An 8581-nucleotide genomic window follows, 5' to 3' on the forward strand; every position below is an offset into this window, starting at 1 on the left:
TGGTCAGCATAAGACACTTGGCCTACTGTACCAGTATGTCCATGTGGTACATGTCCAGTCTATAAAAATTAGGTCAACTTGAGAATTGAAAATGCTGCACTGGCATGGGAAGAAAAGCATGCTCCCTCCTCAGCTCACACATTCACAGCACAATGGCTTGGAAAAGTAGCAAGCCCCTCAGGACACCCCCACCCCATCCCTGGAGGACACTGAACCCCAGGCCAAGGATCATTGCTGACCTAGTGGAAGATGGCCATTTGCACCCCATCAAAGCTGAAAGGCTGGCCTAGGGGCTGCAGGGCCAAGGGCACTTCAGCACAGCTGCCTCAAACACATCAAGATCCAGGAGAGTAACCGGCCACTATGAGGCCATGAACCTTTGCAACCAGCCCACACTGTGACAAGAGCCTCCACTCCCCAGTGAGGACCCCTCCCAGCCTCACTTATTTATAAACCAGCAGCAGGCAGTGTGTGGCTGGCCCTTTGTACAGGCAGCCTCAAGGATGTTACTGGATGCACATTCAAGCACCTGGTAGGCGGTTCCTTCCCAGTGACTTGGCGGCAACCTGGGCCAGGCACACTGACATACTCAGACGTGCTCCAGCTCACAGATGGCTGCCTTCAAACTACTCTCCTGTGGGCTGTGGTTCTGTGCCTCTTCCCATGCCTCTGGGGTGCCTGGTCCCAGGGACGTGTTTGCAATTTTTCTACCAGTACTCCAGTGGAAGCTGTAAAACACAAACCCAATGGTGCAACAGTTCTGATTGGTGGTTTTGGTCTGTGTGGAATTCCAGAGAACCTTACTGGAGTAAAAGGACTAGCTGCAGTTAGCAACCATGCAAAGGTTGACAACTTTGGACTTCGATACAAGCAGATAAAATGTATGGTCTACTCCAGTGGGGAGAAAACGCAGAATTGGAATGACAGTACTTATCTGGTGAATTAGAAGTAGAGTTGACACCTCAGGGTGCACTTGCAGGGAAGATTCCTGCAGGTGGGGCTGGGGTTTCTGTATTTAACACCAGCACAAAGTATGGGATCCTGGTATAAGAAGGAGGATTCCAATCAAATACAAAAAAGATTTCAGCATCATCACTGCCAGCAGGTCAAGAGAGGTGAGGGAGTTCAGTGGTCAGTGCTTTACTGTGGAGGAAGCAATTACAGGGGCTTTAGCTTTGGTGAAAGCCTGGAAGGCAGAATGAGCAGGAAATGTAATTTGCAGGAAAATCAGGAGGAATTTCAATTTTCCAATGAGCAAAGCTGCAGCAATAACAGTGGTAGAGGTTGGAGAAATTGTGGATATTGGCACATTTGCTCCAGAAGACATTCATATTCCTCAGATTTAGGTATCTCACCTTATAAAGGGAAAAAACAATGAGAAAATAATTGAGTGTTTATCAATTCACAAAGATGTAAATGGAAAAGCCAAATTTGGGAAACCTGGAGATGATATAAGGGAACGTATCATTGAGTGGGCAGCTCTTGAGTTTGAGGATGGCATGGTCCATATCCAATACAACACGAAGCCAATGAAGATCTAATCAATGCAGGCAGGGAAACAGCTGTTATTCTTTTTTTATTTGTTTATTTTTACATAATATACATGTGTTTATTAGGTTTCCATTTTTTTGCCTTCACAAAATTAAAAAGGCTTAAAATTTAATAACAATAACAATGTTTAAGATAAGGACTAGAAACAAAAACCTCGTAAAGAATGAATGAACATAAATACATTCAGAAAAGAAATCAGACAATTGCTACATCAAAATATTAAGCAATAATGATAATAAGGCAAAGAAAGTAACATTCACATTGTCGGATAAGAGTATGTCTATAATAGAATGCTTTGACTCAGATTCAGGATGAAATCATTAGTTAACTTAATATTTATTTTAAGTCTCAAAAAATAGACAACTGATATTTATAAATAAAAGTAAAAGATAATTTCGAAAACCAGATCATGCCAAATCTTATAGATGATAGAAAAAGAAAAAATACTTCAAGATCATTCTACTTGATCTGTGTACACCTGATATTAAAATTGGAGAAAATAGGGCGGCGCCTGTGGCTCAGCGTGTAGGGCGCCGGCCCCATATGCCGAGGGTGGCGGGTTCAAACCCGGCCCCGGCCAAACTGCAACAAAAAAATAGCCGGGCGTTGTGGCGGGCGCCTGTAGTCCCACCTACTTGGGAGGCTGAGTCAAGAGAATCGCCTAAGCCCAAGGATTTGGAGGTTGCTGTGAGCTGTGTGACGCCACGGCACTCTACCGAGGGTGATAAGGTGAGACTCTGTCTCTACAAAAAAAAATAAATACATAAAATTGGAGAAAATATATTATTGTAAGGGGGAAATTACAAACATATGTCACTTATCAATGAGGATGCAATATCCTAAACAGCATATTAACATGTCTTTTTTCTCCAGCCATGAATCATTTGCAATGATTAGAGGGGGGCATGTCAATCTAACAATGATAGGAACAATGCAGGTTTCCAGATAAAGTGACCTGGCTAACTGGACAATTTCTGGGAAGATGATAAAAGGAATGGTGGTGCTGTGGATTTAGCATCCAGTGCCAAAACCAAAGTGGTGGTCACCAAAGAGCATTCAGAAAAAGAAAATGTACATAAAAACATGAAGATATGTACCTTACCACTGACTGGAAAGCAGTGTGTCAACTGCATTATTACTGAAAAGTAATATCACCCAGGTTATCTGTGAATCCATCAAACAATCCAAGAATGCAAGTTCATTGGTCCCAGTGATGTCTTGTTCCTGGAGGAAAGCATCAATCAACTGAAGACCATAATTATTTTAAGGCTTAAATCTGGATTCACACACAAGCTGTTTTCCATGAGGACAAGAAGAAAGGGCTAACTCTGGGCTCTAGGAAGGCCTGACGGGAAGACACACAGAAGAGCACCAGGTATGACTTTTTCACTTTCAGCAAAACTCCTGCAGTGAAACAGATCACAAACTGAAATGTGGACACCTGTCCCAGGCTGGATGTTTTTCATTTTAAACCCTTTGTATTTAAGGTTTCAACTGCTCCAGGCAGCCCAGAGGAAGAAGGCTAGAAAACTAGAAAGGTTTACTGTATACTAACGAGCAGTACCTGATTAGTTTTCTTCTAATATTTCAGGCTTTATGCAGCCATTTAGAATTTATTCTCTTAAAAGTACTCGACGGAGGTGGGCAGGAAGATGGCCCACTAGAGGCAAGTTTCCCCAGAGGCTCCTGACCAGAAGGGGAGATTCTGGACAGATTTGGCCTCTGATAATGAAAGAGGGGAGCTGAGATAGGAAAAAAAATAGACAAGCACACATGATACCAGCTGTGTAAACCTGTGATTCCAAGAAAGAGGTGCTAATGAACAAATTCCAGGTAGAAAGCCTGTTGCCAGGAGAAAAAGAGTCTCCTCCCCAAAGCAGGAGGCATGCTGCATTGTTTTCTCTGCAAGTGAGAAGGGGACAAAAGACCTCTCATTTTACCACCTAAATGAGAGTGAGAGCTGCTAAATACTGGGCCTCTTCCTCCTCCAGAGTGGCCCCCCCATAAGCCTAGGCATTATCCTGCTCAGCATGAAAATAAATACTCTCCCTGCAATTCTGAACTTTCATTCCAAGCTTTCCCCCTTGTCTGGCAGTCTGAAGGTCTACCTCCTGCAGAGCTCAGAGTGTGTGGCCATTCCCTTGGTGGTCTGCGCATTCATTATATGGATAGAAGCTGGGAAACAGTGACTTCAGTAGAGGCAGAGAGGAATGGGAAGAGAGGGACATTTGGGAGAAAGAAATGCATGCGACATTGCACTGAGGGCAGTAGCACTAACCTCTTTTCAGACTTTAAGGGTGGAGCCACTGATTCTGGTGCAGAGGTACTGACCCCTGTTAAGACAGAGCCATTACTACCTAATTGGGACTTTATTTATTTTAAATTTTCCCCTTCTTTATTTTTATTAAATCATAACTGTATACATTAATGCATTAATGGGATATAATGTGCTCCTTTATATACAATTTAGAATCCTTACATAAAACTTGTTAACAAAGCCTTCACTTCACTTAATTATTGTGGTAAGACATTTGTACTCTACACTTAATGGGTTTGATATGTACCCTTGCAATATGCATGATAGACGAGGTCTCACTGTTTTACCCTCCCACCCTCCAACCACCTTTTCCCTTCCCCTCCTTCATCCTGGGCTATATTTCTGTTTTGTCTTTCATATGAAAATGTGCGTGATTATAAATTGGTTTCATAATAGTACTGAGTACATTGGATACTTTTTTTTACATTCTTGAGATACTTTACTAAGAAGAATATGTTCCAGCTCCATCCATGTAAACATAAAAGGGGTAAAGTCTCCATCTTTTTAAAGGCTGCATAATATTCCAGGATATACAGATACCACAATTTGTTAATCCATTCAAAGGCACTTGAGCTTCTTCCATTGGTTGCCAATTATGAATTGAGCCACAATAAACAATCTGATGCAAATATCTTTGTTGTAAAATTGCTTTTAGTCTTTTGGATATATACCTAGTAGAGGAACTGCAGGATGGAACGGCAGGTCTACCTTTAGTTCCTTAAGTGTTCTCCAAACTTCTTTCCAAAAGTAACATATTAGCCTCCATTCCCACCAGCAATGCAGAAGTGTTCCCTTCTTTCCACATCCACACTAACGTGTAGTTTGTTGATTTTGCGATGTGGGCTACTCTTACTGGAGTTAGATGATATCTCAAAGGGGTTTTGATTTTCATTTCTCTGATGATTAAAGATGATGAGCAGATTTTCATGTGTCTGTAGGTCACATGCTTGTCTTCTTCAGAGAAGATTCTGTTCAATTCTCTTGCCCACAATGAAATGGGATCACTTGTTGTTTTCTTCTTAATAATTTTAAGTTCTTTGTGGATTCTGGTTATTAAGCCTTTGTCAGAAAAATAACCTGCAAATATCTTCTCTCATTCTGAGGGCTGTCTGCTTGCTTTACTTGCTGTGTTCATAGCTGTGCAGAAGCTCAGAGATCAAACTTTCACTCTTCACAGATAATATGATTTTATACCTGGAAAACCCCAGGGACTCAACTGCAAAACTCTTAGAAGTGATCAAGGAATATAACAGTGTCTCAGGATACAAAAACCATGCTCACAAATCAGTAGCTTTTATATATACCAGTAATAGTCAAGCTGAAAAAAACAGTCAAGGACTCTATTCCTTTTACAGTAGTGCCAAAGATGAAATATTTGGGAATTCATAACAAAGGATGTGAAAGATCTCTATAAAGAGAACTATGAAACTCTGAGAAAAGAACTAACAGAAGACATTAACAAATGGAAAAACATACCCCATGCTCATGGCTTGGAAGAATCAACTTTGTTAAAATGTACATTTTATCCAAAGCAATATACAAATTTAATGCAATCCCTGTTAAAGCACCACTTTCATACGTTAAAGATCTGGAAAAATAGTACCTAATTTTATATGGAATCAGAAAAAAAATCTAATAGCCAAGACACTATTCAGAAATAAAAACAAATCAGGAGGAATCATGCTATCATATTTCAGACTATACTATAAATCTATAGTGATCAAAACAGCATAGTACTGGCACAAAAATGGAGAGGTAGCTATATAGAACAGAATAGAGAACCAAGAAATGAACCCAGATACTATTGTTATTTGATCTTTGATAAGCTTATCAAAAATTTAAATTGGGGCAAAGATTCCCTATTTAACAAATGGTGCTGGTAATTGGCTGGCAACATGTAGAAGACTGAAACTGGATCCACACCTTTCACCATTAACAAAAATTGAATCTTACTAGGTAAAAGATTTTTTTTTTACCATAACCGTTTATTAAAGTAGATACAGAACACTTCTTTTCTCAAATTTCAATACAGTTTTACATGTTTTCTGTTTGTGAAACAACTCCTATTATGTTTATAACCCCAAATTTCAATTGTTAACAGATTAACTTAATATTCACTTGTCAAACACAGTTGATAATCTTCAGGGGAAAATACATCAAAAGCATATATACAATTATAGAAGTTCTTACTATACATGTAGCATGGAAGATGCATTTTATTACTTTTTACATATTCTAAAAGACATTCAAATGAAGATAAATAGATTCAAACTGGCTGACAGACTGTTCTGTTGGTTGAGGTCCTTTATTTTATTTTTTGTGATAAGAAAATCCAAAATTATTAACATTGAATTTCTCATCATACATTCATCTAAAAACAGTTAACTTGTAAAGGAAGATTATAGATTAACTGGTTAATTTAGGTTTTTTATACTGGCTTATTATTAAATTAATTTATTGCTGGGGATATCTGCTAGAGAAGGAAAAATGTTTTGGAGAAACTTCTTCCAGTTATTAGAATTTGGTAAAGAAACAAAATGAAAACAAAAGGAAAAAATAATTGCAAAGCCTTATGATGCTATTTTTTGGACTAGTCTTTTATGTTCAGATGATCGTTTTAAGTGTTTTCATTTTCATAAAGGTAAATACCTGAAAAGAAAGACACATTGTATATGGTTTTTCCCAAAATACAGCTTTTAAAAAAATATATACATATATCTATAAGCTAAAATTATGCAAAACCAATAAACAAAACACAGTATAGAAAGCGGATGCAGCATATAGATTATAAAATGTCCCCACAGCAGTTGGGGGCTTCCCCCTCCCTTTACCTGTTTCATGATTTTATAATCACACCTAAGTATTATAAAGCCTGAAATAAAGGCACTACTGATAACAGGTAGTGCAAAAAAGCTCAGATATTTCTTTGAATAAAATACTTTTAAATGAGTAGATTAAAATGCAAAATGGCACATTTTTTCAACTCATTCCAGTGTCAAAGCTTAACCAAAAACCGAAATATACAAATGCAGCCTGGAAACATTTTAGTGCAAATACGAAAAGTAATGGCATAATTTAGTTACTTTAAATAAGGTATTGTATGGGTAGGGATTTTTTTTATGAGGGACAAAGAATGTAATGGCATCTGGTGCAATGTCTTCAAACTTAAGAAAACAAAATAAGAGGTGAAAACTCACCTACTAATTATTTAATTTATCAATCTAACATATAAGGGGAGACTAAAGTGTGATTTGTGAAGAACAAAATATTTTCTTAGATTTGTTGATGGTAGCAAAAAATAACATACGAGTTCTCCTGAAGTCTATACACAGAAGTCAGCATTGCAAGAAGAGAACATTAAACTTGCCGAGGAGCTGGGGAGAAGCAGAGACGAAGTCACAAGTCATCGAAAGCTGGAAGAGGAAAGATCTGTGCTGAATAATCAGTTGTTAGAAATGAAAAAAAGAGAATCCAAGTACATAAAAGATGCAGATGAAGAAAAAGCCTCCTTGCAAAAATCCATCAGTATAACTAGTGCCTTACTCACAGAAAAGGATGCAGAGCTGGAAAAATTGAGAAATGAGGTCACAGTGCTCAGGAGAGAAAACGCCTCTGCCAAGTCCTTGCATTCAGTTGTTCAGTCTCTAGAGCCCGATAAGGTGAAGCTTGAGCTCAAGGTAAAGAACTTGGAGCTTCAACTCAAAGAAAACAAGAGGCAGCTCAACAGCTCCTCAGGTAATACTGATACTCAGGCAGAAGAGGATGAAAGAGCCCAGGAGAGTCAGATTGATTTCCTAAATTCAGTAATAGTGGACCTTCAAAGGAAGAATCAAGATCTCAAGATGAAGGTAGAGATGATGTCAGAAGCAGCCCTCAATGGGAATGGGGATGAGCTCAACAATTATGACAGTGCTGACCAGGAGAAACAGTCTAAGAAGAAGTCTTGCCTCTTCTGTGACATTTGTGACTGCTTTGAGCTGCATGACACAGAGGATTGTCCTACCCAGACACAGATGTCTGATGACCCTCCCCACTCTACACACCATGGCAGTCAGAGTGAGGAACGCCCGTACTGTGAGATCTGAGAGATGTTTGGCCACTGGGCAGCCAACTGCAATGACCACAAGACCTTCTGATGAAGCCTCAAGTCAAGAACTTGGCTTTTTCAGGCGTGTTAGTGTTTAAGCAATTTAACACCAGCATTGTGTGTACAGACTTCAGGAGAACTCATATGTTAATTTTTGATGCCATCAACAAATCTAGGTAAAAGATTTAAACGTAAGACATCACACTATAAAGATACTTTGAGAGAGTGCAGGGCAAACCCTTGAAGAAATTCACCTGGCAGTATCCTTTATGAGGGGACCCCTCCAGGCAATTGAAGCAACACCAAAAATACATTACTTGGATATTATCAAAGTAAAAACCTTCAGATTGGGAGTTTAATGGGTGGGGGTGCTGACCGTGATTTGGACATTCAAGGGTGAAGCCACTGACTCCTGGTTGGGACTTTTGCCTGTGGGAGTGTGGACTCTCAAAGGGTGCAGTCATTGATGCCTGGTTTGGACTTTAAAGGGCTGGGCACTGACACCATGTTTGGACTTTGAAGGGTAAATGAACTGATTTCCAGTTCAGACTTACAATGCTGGAGGTGCTGATGCCTTAGTCCTAACTGTGGCTAGTGATCTTTTCAGAATTGGTCATACACAGGAG

At 39.4% G+C, this 8581-nt stretch overlaps 2 pseudogenes; both read left to right on the plus strand.

The window, feature by feature from the left end:
* Positions 1 to 611: 611 nt before the first annotated feature.
* On the plus strand, positions 612 to 2700 carry LOC128579448 (succinyl-CoA:3-ketoacid coenzyme A transferase 1, mitochondrial-like; annotated as a pseudogene).
* Positions 2701 to 3369: 669 nt separating this feature from the next.
* On the plus strand, positions 3370 to 8004 carry LOC128579439 (CAP-Gly domain-containing linker protein 1-like; annotated as a pseudogene).
* Positions 8005 to 8581: the final 577 nt, after the last annotated feature.

This window comes from Nycticebus coucang, unplaced genomic scaffold, assembly GCF_027406575.1.
Source record: "Nycticebus coucang isolate mNycCou1 unplaced genomic scaffold, mNycCou1.pri scaffold_54, whole genome shotgun sequence".
NCBI classification, from domain to species: domain Eukaryota; kingdom Metazoa; phylum Chordata; class Mammalia; order Primates; family Lorisidae; genus Nycticebus; species Nycticebus coucang.